Source organism: Ovis canadensis, chromosome 10 (genome assembly GCF_042477335.2).
Source record: "Ovis canadensis isolate MfBH-ARS-UI-01 breed Bighorn chromosome 10, ARS-UI_OviCan_v2, whole genome shotgun sequence".
Taxonomy (NCBI): Eukaryota; Metazoa; Chordata; class Mammalia; order Artiodactyla; family Bovidae; genus Ovis; species Ovis canadensis.
In genome coordinates this window covers 28,264,789-28,281,808 of record NC_091254.1, presented here as the reverse complement: position 1 = coordinate 28,281,808, position 17,020 = coordinate 28,264,789, and the positions used below count along the sequence as shown (strand labels likewise).

General features: G+C 43.1%; 1 protein-coding gene and 1 pseudogene across 1 annotated transcript in view; both read left to right on the top strand.

Annotated features, from left to right (window-relative positions):
* Positions 1-17,020, top strand: part of LOC138446987 (adenomatous polyposis coli protein 2-like) — a 325,030-nt gene that overhangs the window by 149,700 nt on the left and 158,310 nt on the right. The window lies entirely within an intron of this gene.
* On the top strand, positions 7,451-7,901 carry LOC138446457 (programmed cell death protein 5 pseudogene; annotated as a pseudogene).

The following is a 17,020-nucleotide window of genomic DNA, read 5'->3' as shown; positions in this document are numbered from 1 at the left end:
TTTGACAGCATCATTTTTTTTTAATTTTTACTTTATTTTACTTTACAATACTGTATTGGTTTTGCCATACATTGACATGAATCCACCACGGGTGTACATGAGTTCCCAAACATGAACCCTCCTCCCACCTCCCACCCCATATCATCTCTCTGGATCATCCCCATGCAGCAGCCCCAAGCATCCTGTATCCTGCATCGAACATAGACTGGCGATTCGTTTCTTACATGATAGTATACATGTTTCACTGCCATTCTCCCAAATCATCCCACCCTCTCCCTCTCTGAGTCCAAAAGTCCCCTCTAGACATCTGTGTCTCTTTTGCTGTCTCACATACAGGGTCATTATTACCATCTTTCTAAATTCCATATATATGTGTTAGTATACAGTATTATATGGAATGTTTTTCTTTCTGGCTTACTTCACTCTGTATAATGGGCTCCAGTTTCATCCATCTCATTAGAACTGATTCAAATGTATTCTTTTTAATGGCTGAGTAATACTCCATTGTGTATATGTACCACAGCTTTCTTATCCATTCATCTGCTGATGGACATCTAGGTTGTTTTCATGTCCTGGCTATTATAAACAGTGCTGCGATGTAGGATTCAAAATAGCTTAGCTGGAATTTCATCACCTCTACTAGCTTTGTAGTGATGCTTCCTAAGGCCCACTTGGCTTCGCATTCCAGGATGTTTGGCTCTAGGTGAGTGATCACACTATCATGGTTAGCTGGGTCATAAAGATCTTTCTTGATAGTCCTTCTGTGTATTCTTGCCACCTCTCCCTAATATTTCTGCTTCTGTTAGGTCCATACCATTTCTGTCCTTTATTGTGCCCATCTTTGCATGAAATGTTCCCTTAGTATCTCTAATTTTCTTGAAGAGATCTCTAGTCTTTCCCATTCTGTTGTTTCCCTCTATTTCTTTGCGTTGATTGCTGAGGAAGGCTTTCTTATCTCTTCTTGCTATTCTTTGGAACTCTGCATTCAAATGGGTATATATTTCCTTTTCTCCTTTGCCTTCCAGTTCTCTTCTTTTCTTAGCTACTTGTAAGGCCTCCTCAGAGAGCCATTTTACCTTTTTACATTTTTTTTCCCCTTGGGGATGGTTTTGCTCACCACCTCCTATACTGTGTCATGAACCTCCATCCATAGTTCTTCAGGTACTCTGTATATCAGGTCAAATCCCTTGAATCTATTTGTCACTTCCACTGTATAATCATAAGGGATTTGATTTAGGTCATACCTGAATGGTCTAGTAGTTTTCCCTACTTTCTTCAGTTTAAGTCTGAATTTGGCAATAGGGAGTTCATGATCTGAGCCTCAGTCAGCTCCCGGTCTTGTTTTTGCTGACTGTATAGAGATTCTCCATCTTCAATTGCAAAGAATATAATCAATCTGATTTCTGTATTGATCCTCTGGTAATGTCCATGTGTAGAGCAATGTCCATGTGTAGAGTCTTCTCTTGTGTTGTTGGAAGAGGGTGTTTGCTATGACCAGTGTGTTCTCTTGGCAAAACTCTGTTAGCCTTCGTCCTGCTTCATTTTGTACTCCAAGGCCAAACTTGCCTGTTACTCCAGGTATCTCTTGACTTCCTACTTTTTCATTCCACTCCCTATCAAGAGAAAATTTGATTAAAGATTTACTGAGCATGGCCCTGCCCTTCAGAACAAGACCCAGATTCCCCCACAGCCAGTCCCTACCATCAGGAAGCTTCTACAAGCCTCTTATCCTTTTCCATCAGGGGGCAGACAGGACGAAAGCCACAATCACAGAAAACTAACCAAACTGATCACACGGACCACAGCCTTGTCTAACTCAGTGAAACTATGAGACAGGTCATGGTGGAGAGTTCTGACAAAACGTGGTCCACCGGAGAAGGGAATGGCAAACCACTTCAGTATTCTTGCCTTGAGAACCCCATGAACAGTATGAAAAGGCAAATAGATATGACACTGGAAGATGAACCCCCCAGGTTGGTAGGTGCCCAATATGCTACTGGAGATGAGTGAAGCAATAGCTCCAGAAAGAATGAAGAGGCTGAGACAAAGTAGAAACCATGCCCAACTGTGGATGTGACTGGTGGTGAAAGTAAAGTCTGATGCTGTAAAGAACAATATTGCCTAGGAACCTGGAATTTTAGGCCCATGAATCAAGGTAAATTGGAAGTGGTCAAACAGGGGATGGCAATAGTGAACATCAACATTTTAGAAACCAGTGAACTAAAATAGCCCGGAATGGGCAAACTTAATTCAGATGATCATTGTATCTGCTACTGTGGGCAAGAATCCCTTGAAAGAAATGGAGTAGCCCTCATAGTCAATAAGAGTCCGAAATGCAGTACTTGGATGCAATCTCAAAAATGATAGAATGATCTCTGTTCATTTCCTGGGCAAACCATTCAATAACAGAGTAATCCAAGTCTATACCCCAACCAGTAATGCCGAAGAAGCTGAAGCTGAACAGCTCTATGAAGACATTCAAGACCTTTTAGAATTAACACCCCAAAAAGATGTCCTTTCATTATAGGGGACTGGAATGCAAAATGATAGCATAAACCAGTTGGGGGTGGGAGAGAAAGAAGGCCCCAGATCCCAGAGACAGGACAACAGAAGAGCCAGACATGGAGAGAGACAAGTGACCCACTGATCTCAACAGGAGTAAGTTGAGGGCTACAGGAAAGACCTCTTGAAAATGATGACATTGATAAAACACCTGATGTGTTTATACTGTAAAGAAGTTTATAGAACCGGGGGAGGTTTTGGGGATAACCTCATGGTAAATATATAAGGAAAGTAACCCGAATGAAACAGAGATTAACTCCAGGAAGGAGAAAAGGTAATGCCGAAAAGGAAATATAATCATTGAATAGCATAATAATACCTGTGTGCTTGGTGTGCTTCGTCGTGTCTGACTCTCTGCGACCCCGTGGACTATAGCCCGCCAGGCTCATCTGTCCACTGGGTTTCCCAGCAAGAATGCTGGAGTGGGTTGCCATTTGCTCCTCCGGGAGATCTTCCCGACCCAGGGAATGAACCTGCGTCTCCTTTGGCTCCTGCATTTGCGGGTGGATTCTTTACCACTGAGCCCCCTGGGAAGCCCTTGAAAAGTACCTGACTCAGACATTAATAGTGTCTGTAGTTACAGTGCTATAAAAATGGGTACTTAACATAACCAAACTTGTGCTAGAAATCTGACAGGACAGGAACATGGGACAAGTATATGTGGATGAAACAAAGAAACCCTCATCTTCCTCTTTGAGAGGTCAGTAGATAATACCTAAAATTGAAAATCCCAGAGGTGCTAACATAAGCACATTATTTAAATCAGCCCTCAATTCCGCTTCATGGTGGTGCACATAGTTGAGGACATCCATTTGGGACTATTGCATAGATAAGAAACTTCCAAAGAAAATGTTCTCCAATTTCTAATAAGAAACTTGAACTTGTTTTCATGAATGTAACTTTGTTTCATATTGCTTATTTGCCTGAAATAGTCTCATAGAATTCTTGATCAAGATGTCAGTGATTCTCCTCCTGGAGCTCCATGGGGTCACAATGAGTTGGACTCTTCAGTTTGTGGATTATCCACATGCTGTATTTTTTTCAAGTATTACAATAAAGAACAGAACATCTGAAGATAATAAACAGCACCTTTGACTAAAAGAAAGAAAAGTTGAAATGAATGGGGAATAAAGCTTGTGTTATTTTGCATCTCCAATTATTAATGTGGTCCTAGGGAAGTTAGTAATAAGGTTTCAGAAGAGGTAGGAAATGGATAGCACTCTTTCATTAAATTAGCTGGAAAAGAAGAAAGGCACTTCAGTATACAGAGGAGTGACTGCTCACTCTCCTTCTACATAAGGGAAGGAGAATGTTGGTCCATTTGGCGCCCTCCATATTCAAGGCTGAAATTGGAAACAATGACGCTTTAATTCACGGCTGAGTTAATGGGCCTGCTGATTTGTCTTCATTTTTCAGGACTCTAAAATGTCCTTAAAACCCTCTCAAGGGTTTTATACGTTTAACCCGAGGTCTCTGTGCTTCATTTTCCCTTTTGTTCTTCAAACACTCTCATTGCCTCTCTCTGTTTCATCTTCTGAGAGGTTTGGAATAATGCATGATACGTATTGAATGATTTGGATGGGGTTTGTGACATGTCTTGCTGATGTTAAGCCACTCAAAATCCTAGGGAATAGTTCCAGCTTGCATTAGCAGATTAATGCAGGTGAACTTCAGAGTCTTAATTTTAAAGAATTTACATTTTTACCAGTGATGATTGAAAACCATTGGCATTCTTTCTGCCCAAATTACTGATTACAATTGCAAATTCTTGCAAAAAGTGCTAGAATGACTTCTCACTGTTCCATAAGGCACAGAGTATTATTTTACCCGTTTAATGGCTATTAAATATTTAAAAAACAATTTTCCAAAAATACATCCATAACTGTAGGTAACGTGCATAAATCACAATGGGAAATGCATTCTGGTATGCATGCCTAATAACACTTGTGTAGACCAGTTTCCCTAAGAGAATTTGCTGAGAGGAAAGGTTAAATTTGGGGGAGGTTTTTCATTTGTGGTTTTATTAGGAGATTGAAACAAACAGGCGTGCGTTCAGATGAGATCAAGAGCGTTATTACTTAGGTGGTTACTGACTTTTTGCTCCAGGATTTTCTGGATGTGAGCTGTGAGTCCCAACTTCAGGGTCTTGATCAGGAATGGTGGATAACCATGTTGAGTTAGTTATTTGGGATATGGGATCCAGGAAGCCCATCATCTCTTGAATGTTCCCTGTGAAAAATGAGCAGGAGTTAGTTTTATAAAGTTAAGGGACTTCTGTTCCAAGCAAAGATTCAAAAGAAGATTCTAAAAAGAGGGCAAGTAAAGAACCTGCCTGCCAGTGCAAGACAGATGTGGGTTTGATCCCTGGTCGGGAAGATCCCCTGGAGAAGAGAATGGCTTCCCACTCTAGTGTTCTTGCCTGGAGAATTTCATGGACAGTCCATCGGGTCACAAAAGGTCGGACACGGCTGAAGGGACTGGGCACGCGTGCACGCAGGAGAGAGAAGGGGTAGCTCCACCATCTGGAGAGCAGAGAAGGGACTGGCCAGGGCTGGGACCAGGGGGTGGGGGCGGGGTCAGGGCACGGGGTTAGGGCTAGAAAAGAGGAGTAGGAGGAAAGCAGGGAGTCACCTGGTGGGCTTGAGATCTGGGACGGAAATTTAATTTTCTGAAGAAACATTTGGAACTCTTGGCAACAAGTGACATGATCAAAATGACATTTAGGGGAGGTGATGCTTGCCTTGTAGGCTATACAGAAACTCGAAAGAAGAGGAAAGAGGCAGGCACTTGGTGGGAAGGGCTGCAGAGAAGAAGGGAGAAAGAGAAGAGATTTTCCTCGGCTGCCTTGGAGAACTCCTCCCATCCCTACAGGTCCAAAAAAAAAAAGGTGTCGGGGTTATCCAAAAGATTTGCATCAAATGTCCAGATGCCTTCCAGAATAGGTCAGTTCTCTTCCCAGCTTACAAGTCATGGAACCGTGGCAAAGGATCAGTTTGCAGAAGATAGAAATTTGTTAAATTGATTGATTGTCCTTTGGACATGGTAGGACCCTTCCCCTCATTCTTCCTGCCTCCAGGAGATCCTGCACTTGGCAATAAATAAAAGGATGTGAGAAGAGTTATCGGTCCAGGAAAGGAAACACAGGCCTGGGTTGGGCTGTACACACACAGTAATTGGATCCGGGTGTGGGGATAAGCATTCCATGTTGCAAAGAGGAGACAGTAAGAGCTGAAGCTGGAGTGCACACACAGTAAGCTGCTTCGGTGAGGCCAAGGGAGAAAGGAGACAGAGAAGGAGCGACCAGAGAGGCATTAAACCCGTGAAATTGTTTGATCTGAACTTGACATGGATATTTGCTTTATTAGAGCTGATGGTAAGATCTTTGCTTTTAGGTCATAAATGTGGGAGGGGGGAACAATCTTATTCCCCAAGACTTAGCATCTACAAAGAATTCACAATATAAATACAAACAAGGTGAGCTCCAAACCAGATGTTCAGCCACCCAAGAGATTTTCATGAGCCCCCTTTACAAATACAGTTCCCCATTATTCTTCTTAGAGTCAGTTTATTGGAGTGAAAAGTCTAAATGAGTATCAGGAAGGCAATTTTCAAGATAGGTTTGCATTCTGAAGTGGTGGAGCTTTTTGAACAAAAGGAACAAACATGTCAAAAGGTACAGACTTCTAGTTATAAAATAAGTAAGTAATTGGCATGTCCTGTAGAGCACGATGACTATAATACTGTGTTATACATTCAGACCTTGCTGAGAGACTAGATCTTAAAACTTCTCATCCCAAGAAAAAAGTTTGCAGTTGTGGGTGGTGATTGACAACAACCTGACTTCTTATGGTAATTGTTCTGCAGTGTATACATAGATTGATCATTATGTTGTACTTGTGAAATTGATGTAATGTTATATGTCTCAAAATAAAAAAATTAATAAAAGAATACATTAATTTTTACATTGTAATCAAAATCAAGCAGCATTCACCCAGCCTCCAGGATGGATTATAATACTGGACACTGTGTTCTAAATGGGAAATCCTTTTGAATCCCTTATCAGTCAGGGTTTTCCAGACAAATAGAATCAATAGATATTGTGCATATATGTGTGTGTGTGTGTGCATATGTATGTGTGCATTTGTGTATATGTGTGTATGTATACACATGTGTATATGTGTGTATACGTGTATGTGTATATATGTATATGTGTGTGTATGTGTGTGTAATATATGTGTTTATGTGTGTGTGTTTATGTGTGTATATGTATATATATATATGTGTGTGTGTATATATATGTGTGTGTATGTGTGTATATATGTTTATGTGTGTGTATATGTGTGTGTATGTGTGTGTGTATGTGTGTGTGTATGTGTGTGTATCGGTGAAGGTGAAGTTGCTCAGTCGTGTCCAACTCTTTGCGACCCCCGTGGACTGTAGCCTACCAGGCTCCTCCGTCCATGGGATTCTCCAGGCAAGAATACTGGAGTGGGGTGCCATTTCCTTCTCCAGAGGATCTTCCCGACCCAGGGATGGAACCCAGATCTCCCACATTGGAGGCAGACGCTTTAACCTCTGAGCCACCAGGGAAGCCATGTGTGTATATATGTGTGCATATGTATGTGTGTGTGTATATGTGCATGTGTGTGTCTGTGTGTGTGTGTGTGTGTGTATGTGGTTTGTTTACTTTAAGTAATTGTTTCACACAGTTGGGTGAAGCAGGCAAGTCTGACACTCACTGGGCTGGCCAGCCCAGTGATGTTGTTGTTGTAGCCTTAAATGGATGTTGTTGTTGTAGCCTTAAATCTGGAATCTTTAGGGCAAGTGAGCAGGTTAAAAACATAGGCCAGGAGTATGTTCGCTGCTGCTTGCCTGGGACGGCCACAGCATGGCGGAGCAGGAGCTTGAGGCGCTGAGGAAGCAGAGGCTGGCCAGGCTGCAGGCAAAGCACGGGGATCCTGGCGCTGGAGCACAATAGGAAGCAAAGCATAGGGAAGCAGAAATGAGAAATAGTATCTTAGCCCAAGTTCTGGGTCAGTCAGCCCGGGCCCGGTTAAGTAACTTAGCACTTGTAAAGCCTGAGAAAACTAAAGCAGTAGAGAATTACCTTATACAGATGGCACGGTATGGACAACTAAGTGGGAGGGTATCAGAACAAGGTTTAATAGAAATCCTCGAAAAAGTAAGCCAGCAAACAGAAAAGAAAACAACAGTTAAATTCAACAGAAGAAAAGTAATGGACTCTGATGAAGATGACGATTATTGAATTTGTCTAGAGACTGGAACTTAACGAAGTTCCAGTATTATCTAGGACAGATAATACTTGGCACAAGTTAAGATCTGGGTGGTGTGTTTACTTTGCTTATTGTCTATATACCTTTTAAAAATAAACTTGTTATGCAAAATAGAAAAAAAATAAAATGAAAACATAGGCCAGATTTCTACAGTTTTTAGGCAGAATTCCCTTTTCTCCTGGAAACTCAGTTTTTGCTCTTAAGACCTTTAGCTTATTGTATGAGGCCCATTCAGACTGTCCAGGGTGATCTCTTTCACTTAAAGTTAACAGATGGATAATGTCAGTCACATCTACAGAAATACCGTTACAGCCACATCTAGACTATTGTTGGACCAAATAACTGGGCAGCACAGCTGACATGTAAAATTTTACCATCACAAATCTCTGATTTTTCCTTTAGTGGAAGAGCAGAGTCAGCTGTTTTCTGCCCCATTTCCTCAGTGTTTAAATCTTTACAATGAAGAAAGGTTCTCTTAGTGACTCAAAGGTGGCAGTTTTAGTGGAACATTTTTTTCCTGTCAAATTATTAAAAACAACAACAACAACAACAAACTTTGAAAAGCTGAGCAGTATCAATACCCTACCACTGTCTCACATGATGCCAAATGGTCTTGTGAGCTCTACCTGGTTAGTGGGATGAGCATAAGTGATAAAAGTTATATCCTTCCTGAACTCTGCACTGAGACTGCTCCACTGAGTGCAATAATCTCATGGGATGTGGCGAGTTAATTTTTTTTCTGGGAAGAATTTCAGTGTTAGAATTTACTGTCTTTTGCACATATAAATTTGAAGCTTTAATGTTACACTCTTCTGGTTATTTGCATTTAATATGCATGCAAATTCACGTGTATACTATGTACCAAGCACGTAATTTATAAATCGGTACTTTCCCTGGTTGTTAGCGATTTTGGCCGCTTTAAAAATGAATACTTTGAAGAAATATATGATTTAAAATTTATATGTAGTATCTTTAGTTTCCAGAGGAAAATATGAAGTACATTCTCTGCTGGGAAAGGTAGATCTCTGCTGTAACACTCTCGGTGTTTAAAGAAGTTCTGCGTACTGCTAAAGGTTAGAATGCTTTTCTTTTTCTTTCCTATGATTAGCTTCGGGTTAGTTGTTGCAGACATTTGTTTCCACTAACGATGCTGAAAAATATGTGTTTCTGAATCGTGATTGATTGTAACCTGCAGAATCTTGGTACAGTCAGGGGCGAGTTGTTTCAGGTGATAAACACACCTCATGCAACAAGAGTAGCACGTGGTACGCGTAAGGGCAGAAGATTAGGTCTGCAGGGCATAACCCAGAGCAGATGGACTCCAGAGAGAGAGTCTGGGGCCTCTCTGGCTGTTATTTAGGCTCGTTGTCTTGGCAACCAAAACACAGCCATCGGTCTGCCCTGGGCCGGGCACTTCCACCAGCCCTGACTACCTGACCTTTCCTCCTCCCCGTTCCCATCTGTCACTGGTACTCTCCCTGGCCGCTTACAGGCAGTTTAGGCTTTCCATTTTCCTCCTGGTGCAGCTCCAGGCACCACCTGTGTCTCTTCCTTCTCCTCTGGGCAGCTGAAACCTCATCACTGACCCCCAGCTTCTCAGCTGTGTTCCTCTTCTGTCAGCCCACACAAGGCCTCCCAAACTTTCCCACGACTGAGGAAAGTGCTCTTTCAGCATAGACCTCCCAGCATTCGGCATCTTCCGTGGGGAGCAGGCCTCCATCCTCAGCTCCAGCAGTCAGCTCTGGTGTCTTAGTTAGGCTAATTTTTTTTTTTTAACTCTTCTTCTTTCTGATCCTCTTCATGGCCGTTGGTTACCCTCCTGCTACAGCGTACCAGCTCTTGGGATGGCTTCACCCTCTCCGTCTCTAAATTGTCTCCAGTCCTCTCAAAGTCAGCCCTCCTTAAGTGACAATGAGCAAAGGCTTTCCGGCTGACCAGTTGGTGACGGCACCACCATCACCATCATCAATGCTGTGAATATTATCACCGGCTTCCATGTCAGCTTAGTGCCAGTTGCTTAGAAGATGGACTAAATTCATTGGGTCTGTGGACGTTGACTCGCAGCCCAAGTCACGACCTCTGCATGGTGTTGTGCAGCTTGTCAAGGACAAGAGTCAGGATGAGAACCCACCGACATGGGTGTCCTTGGGCACAGCTGGATCTGCCAGGGTCAGAGGGGACTTCCATCCCCCTTCATGCCCTGAGAGAGGCACCTTCAGGTGGCTGATCTATGTTGAGACACAGAGATGAAGGGGCCCTGTTTTCTGGCTCCTTTGTGGGCTGAGGGGACTCACTCACTGATTTGAAGCTGAACACCCTCTACACATTGGAATGCCTTGGCCTATGGCATGTGTGTGAAAATCAAGAAGAATCAAAGTGAAGTTATCTATTAAGAAGGGGAGATGTTCAATGGAGGACCAAACCTACTCTCTCTCCTTTCAGTCAGTTCAGTTGCTCAGTCATGTCCAACTCTTTGCGACCCCATGGACTGCAGCACACGAGGCCTCCCTATCCATCACCAACTCCCAGAGCTTACTCAAACTCATGTCCATTGAGTTGGTGATGCCATCCAACCATTTCATCCTCTCTTATCCCCTTCTCTTCCTGCCCTCAATCTTTCCCAGCATCAGGGTTTTTTCAAGTGAGTCAGCTCTTCACATCAAGTGGCCAGAATATTGGAGTTTCAGCTTCAGCATCAATCCTTCCAATGAATATTCAGGACTGATTTCCCTTAGGATGAACTGGTTGGATCTCCTTGCAGTCCAAGGGACTCTCACTTGAGTCTTCTCCAACACCACAGTTCAAAAGCATCAATTCTTCTGCATTCAGCTTTCTTTATAGTCCAACTCATATCCATACATGACCACTGGAAAAACCATAGCTTTGACTAGATGGACTTTGTTGGCAAAGTAATGTCTCTGCTTTTGAATATGCTGTCTAGGTTGGTCATAGCTTTTCTTCCAAGGAGCAAGCGTCTTTTCATTTCATGGCCGCAGTCACCATCGGTAGTGATTTTGGAGCCCAAAGATATAGTCTGTCACTGTTTCCCCATCTATTTCCCATGAAGTGCTGGGACCAGATGCCATGATCTTAGTTTTCTGAATGTTGAGATTTAAGCCAACTTTTTCACTCTCCTCTTTCACTTTCATCAGGAGGCTCTTTAGTTCTTCTTCACTTTCTGCCATAAGGGTGGTATCATCTGCATGTCCAAGATTATTGATATTTCTCCCAGCAATCTTGATTCCAGCTTGCCTGCCATTTTGTATGATGCATATAATTTAAATAAGCAGGGTTACAATATACAGCCTTGATGTACTCCTTTCGCAATTTGGAACCAGTCTGTTGTTCCATGTCCAGTTCTAACTGTTGCTTCTTGACCTGCATACAGATTTCTCAGGAGGCGTTTAAGGTGGTATGATAGTCCCATCTCTTTCAGAATTTTCCACAGTTTGTTGTGATCCACACAGTCAAAGGCCTTGGCATAGTCAGTAAAGCAGAACTAGATGTTTTTCTGGAACTCTTGTGCTTTATTGATGATCCAGTGGATATTGGCAACTTGATCTCTGGTTTCTCTCCCTTTTCTAAATCCAGCTTGAATATCTGGAAGTTCACGGTTCACGTACTGTTGAAGCCTGTCTTGATGAATTTTGAGCATTACTTTGCTAGCGTGTGAGATGAGTGCAGTTGTGTGGTGGTCTGAACATTCTTTGGCCTTGCCATCAGTGATGAGTCGTCTCACTTTTGCTTTTGGATAATGTGACAGTGTTTGATAAACTTGCTGTAAGTATCAGGTGAAAATGGCTCTGTGGTTACAATGATATCCAAATGAAATATTCTTCAGTGGCTTCTCTTCCTTTTCTTTCCCTCCTCGTCTCCCTTTTGCCTTCTTCTTGTCCTCTTTCCCCCCGCCCCTTCCTTTTTGATAATAAGCATAGCATCTTATGGAGAAGTAAATGGCAACCCACTCCAGTATTCTTGCCTGGAAAGTATCATGGACAGAGGAGCCTGGAAGGCTATAGTCCATGGGGTCGCAAATAATCAGACATGACTGAGTGACTCCTGTCCTGTCCATAGCAGCTTATAAATGTCTAAGGTACTCTAGGCGGCCCAGTGATGCCTTTTTGCTGAGCTAGATGGTATCATAGGTAACTGCAGCCCGCAGGTTCCATCCGTGTGCTGTGGGCAGAGTGGCCTTCTAACTGCCATAGAATGTCCCAGGGGCATGGAAGCCACATGCTTGCTTTGCAGGAGCACTGAGTGTGAGAACTTGAGCCTGGCTCACTTCTGGAGCTCAGACATGCTTTCTCCCATGGCTCAGGATTCCTCAAAAGAGGCCAGATTGAGAGAAAGCCACGTGGGAAGAAGTCCGCGAGTGGGACTCGGCTGAGCAACAGCCTGGGTAGCTGAGGTAACAGAGACGCGAGGTACCTCTCCTGACTTAACTAGCACCCTCAACTCCTCTTGTTACAGCAGACACCTCCTCACACACACAGAAACAAGTATGCTCCCGGGGGAAGGAGGCTGTGGCATAAGGCATGGGTGGGCAAACTTGGCCCTAGGACATATCCAGACCTGTTTTTGTAAGGACAAAGGCTCAGGATTGTTTTTAACGCGTTGAAAAAAACAAAGCAAAAAAGAATGTGTTAGATACATTACTAAAGCCTTTGAAGTTTGCAATATTATTTGGCCCTTAATATATAATGTTTGTCAGTCCCTGAAAAGAACTGGTCGTAATGCCTAATGACTCCTTCCTGGGGGTCATTTTTTGAAAGAACAAGGCCCAAGAGTGGAAATGGTTTCCCTGATGGCTGGGCTTCGAGTTGGTGTTCTACTGGAAGTTGTGTGTCCAGACAGGGTCGTTAGTGGTGTCCATTGTAACCTGTGGACTGGTGCAGTAATGAAGGCCAGTGCAACGGGGAAAAGCACAGGCGAAGAGGAGACAAAGGCTCTCAGATTAGGAATGGCCTTGCCCACCACCACCTGGGCACTGCAGATAGAATGACTGAGAAGAGGAATCCCCGGCAGAGTGTGGAGACCTGAGACCCAGGCTTTTGCCTTAAACCCAACACACTTGTAGCACCATGAAGGAGAAGGCCAGGGGACTTGGGTTTACACTTGTATTTAGTTCACAAAGTACATCTCTGTCTTGCTGTGTCTTCACTGTGCGCACTGTGTGCTTATCCCGCTTTAGGCAAGGCACGAGCTAAGAGGCTGGAAGAAAATGCAAGAAGTTGTAGGAACTGTGTTTATTCTTTTCTGGCTGGTGCAGCAGCTGTGTGTGTGTGTTAGTCGCTCAGTCGTGTCCGACTCTTTGTGACCCCATGGACGGTAGCTCGCCAGGCTCCTTTGTCCATGGGATGCTCCAGGCAAGAATGCTGGAGTGGGTTGCCATTTCCTTCTCCTATTATACTTCATAATATGTAACAAATACTTTTGTTTATAAGTCAGACTTCTGTATACATGTGTTGTTTTCATATATGTTCCTTGTAGGAAGCCTTTACATGTACAGATAAAGATCAAGAAACTAAACTCGTTCAAAGGTATAAACTGACTATATTTACAGCTGAAGAAAGATCTATTGTGCATTTAACATGACCACAGTTTTCTCACTAAGTCTTCCAACTCTAAAAGGTATCTGCTTTAATTTCTAAGATTTAAATTATTTAAAAATATGTACTTATTATCTGTGGTTTAGACTCTAAATTATGTCCAACTCCTGAAACACTATTGGACTGTAGTCTGCCAGGCTCCTCTTTCTATGGGATTCTCCAGGCAAGAATACTAAGATGAGTTGCCATTTCCTTCTCCAGGGGATTTTCCCAACCCAGGAATCAAAGCTGGGTCTCCTGCATTGCAGGCAGATTCATTACTGAGTAAGCTACTTATTATCTGTAGTACTGTTCATAAGTAAATCAATGATTCATTATGTTAAAAATTTTAGTTGTATGATCCTAAATATACCTGGTGATGAGAGCTCCCATCTACAAGAAAACAATATTGAGAACTTCTAAAGTGCGTAATGTTAATTTCTATTGAGAGCAAAAGGGAATCCAAAGAGTCAAGAGAAAAATTTAAAGATTTTAGAAACTCACCTTTTAAATTATCAAAATCCACCCAAGAAGCAGACTCTACCTTTTTGGTTCCCACATGACAGCAGCAGACATAACATAACGTTAACACAACAAGCCCAGCATGCCCTCAAGGGCTTTCCAGGTGGAGCTTGTATGTGCTTACAGAACAAAAGTAGCCCATGGCCGAGCACATAGCTCGTGAAGTGTGTGCAGTGTTATGAGTGAGCTCAGCCACAACAAAATCATTATTTACAAAACATGGGGGAAGAGCGAGAGGGCATGGGGCGAGAGGGCCTGACCACTGCCGCTTTGGCTAATTTGTTCTTTCCCAACAACCTCATTTTATAGTTGTGAGAACCCTCTGAACAGGTGAAAGGGCATTTCTTTCAACCTCAATCAGTAGAGAAGAAAGAATTGATGCTTGATCAGAGGTGTGTCCTTTTAAGGTCATATAGTTATTTGATGGAGTTGGAAATCAGACTCAGATATTCTGGCTCTAAAATCTGATCACCATCCTCAGGGTCAGTGAGTTACACAGTGTTCACCTTGCACCCCAACTCCCCAACACAGAAGCCTTCCCACTCAACAGTAAGTCTGTATGTTGTTATTGTTCAGTCATTAAGTTGCATCCGAGTCTTTGTGACCCCATGAACTGCAGCACACCAGGCTTCCCTGTCCTTCACTATCTCCTGGAATCAGTGATGCCGTCCAATCATGGCATCCTCTGTCGTCACCTTCTCCTGCCTTCAGTCTTACCCAGAATCAGGGTCTTTTCCAGTGAGTCAGTTCTTTGCATCAAATGGCCAAATTATTGGAGCTTCATCTTTAGCATCACTCTTTCCAACGAATATTAAGGGTTGATGTCCTTTAGGATTGACTTGTTTGATCTCCTTGCAATCCAAGGGACTCTCAAGACTCTTCTCCAGCATCACAGTTCGAAAGCATAAATTCTTCAGTTATCAGCCTTGTTTATGGTGTAACTCTCGAATGGATCCATGACTACTGGAAAAACCATAACTCTGACTATATGGACCTTTGTTAGCAAAGTGATGTCTCTGTTTTTTAATATGCCGTCTAGGTTTGTCATAGCTTTTCTTCCAAGAAGCAAGCGTCTTTTAATTTCATGGCTGAAGTGAAATTTTAATTTCTATATGTGCGTTTATAATATTAACATTATAAGGGATGGGTAGCATACCTCTAGAAATGGACTCATTTGTGTATCTCAGCTTCGTCCCCTTCTCACATGGGAAGGTGTATGTGGAAGAAACCCTTAGCAAGTGTGCAAGGCGGTGTGCACTGCTCTGAATTGTGTGTGTATCTCTGGAAATGCTGACTCGTGGCAGATTCCTTGGATATTCTAGTTTGACTTTCATAAATGACCTAAGAAAGAAGCAGTTGTGAAAGATATTAATGACACTATGGCAGTCTTACTGAAAATTGGAGCTGTTTTCACTATCTTACCATAGTTGTCAGAGCAAGTTGCCCTTTAATATAGATAAATCAAGTGGTTTATCCTGTGTATGTATGTTTTGATTGTCAGCGGCCATCATTCCTCCCTGACAGGACAGCAGAGAATCTTACACGTTTCCTCACCATCTACAGACTTTGATATTTTTTCCTCCTAATTAAGCGTACAGGAGAACCAGTGGGATCTGCATCAGCTCTGGTTCTCCATCTGAGTCTGAACCCTGAGCGAGGAATTTGGTCCTGGAGCCAGTGTCACTGATAGAGGCATCAGCCACTGGGGAATCCATCACAAATGAGAGCAATCTAGCCATCCCGGGGAACCTAACCACGTTCATAGTCAGATAAGGAGAGCACCAAGTGATCTCACGAAGAGTGCTTATCAGGGACTCGGGGGGGTAGTGGTGCCTTTACCCTGCTCCTTAAGTATGTTAAAAAATAGAGCCTTGAAAGTCACGGTTGTGAGAGCGAGGACAGGAAAATGAGCGCAACAGTTCACACGGCGTGCTTTTCTTCGGAGCAGCGATTCACGCGGTGCATTTTTCTTCGGAGCAAGAAGTCGTGTCAGTTTCTCAGAGCGGCTATTTCATCTCTTACAGTCTCTGTAAGAATGTCTTGGTCAGCCGCGGGTTAGCAGCTCGGGAGCTGACTTAGATCTCTGCCTTGCTGACTCCTTGTACCTTTTTGATTTCAGCTCAGATGTCATTTCTTGGAGAGCTTTCCTCCCAGCCAGTCTGGGATTTCCTTCCCCCTAGCTCTGCTCCTTGTGTTCTCTGTCTCATCATTTTGTTTCATTTTCTTCACAGCATCTATCACTGTTTGCAATGGTTTTCTTTCTTTATTGGCCTGTTCAGTGTCTCTCTCTCTCTCTCTGTTACCTATGGGACATAAGCTCCATGCAAGAGAAGCCAACTGTGCCTCCTTGGTTTACTGTTGTTTTTCATAACACACAGAATGGTGCCTGGCTTATGGCAAGTGCGTCATAATTCAAATTCATCGAGTGACTCAATGAAAGAATGAATTAGTGAGGAAGTGTGTGCTTTTCTGTTGCTCAATCCGACAGTAATAGAGTACCCATATACTGGCTGTGGTCTTTCCCTATGAGGGGAATGCAGAGGGACTCCATTAGCTTTCTATTGTTGCAGTAACAAGTTACCACAAACTTAGCAACTTGATAGGGATTTGTTATCTTAAAGTTCTAGAGATCAGAAGCCCACACAGGTCTCACTGGGTTAACACCAAGGTGTTAGCAGGTCTGCGTTCCTCTCTGGAGGCTCCAGGGGGAATCCATTTTCTTGCCTGTTTCAGCTTCTCGAGGCCACACACATTCCTTGGTTTGCACCCCTTGCAGGGTCTTTAAAGCCAGCCGTGATGAGCTGAGTCTTTCTCGGGTTGCCATCTCTCTGATTCACTGCAGCTGGGGTGCTTTCTCTGCTTTAAGGATTCATGTGATTAGATTGGGTTCACTTAGATAAACTAGGAAAACCTGCCATCTCAATGTTCTTGTTACTCAAGTCTGCAAAGCCCTTTTGTCAAGTAAGATAACATACTCATAGGTTCCAGAAGAAGTTCATGGATGTCTTGTGAGGGGCGTGGAGGGGGATTATTTTTCTGCCTACTATGTGAATT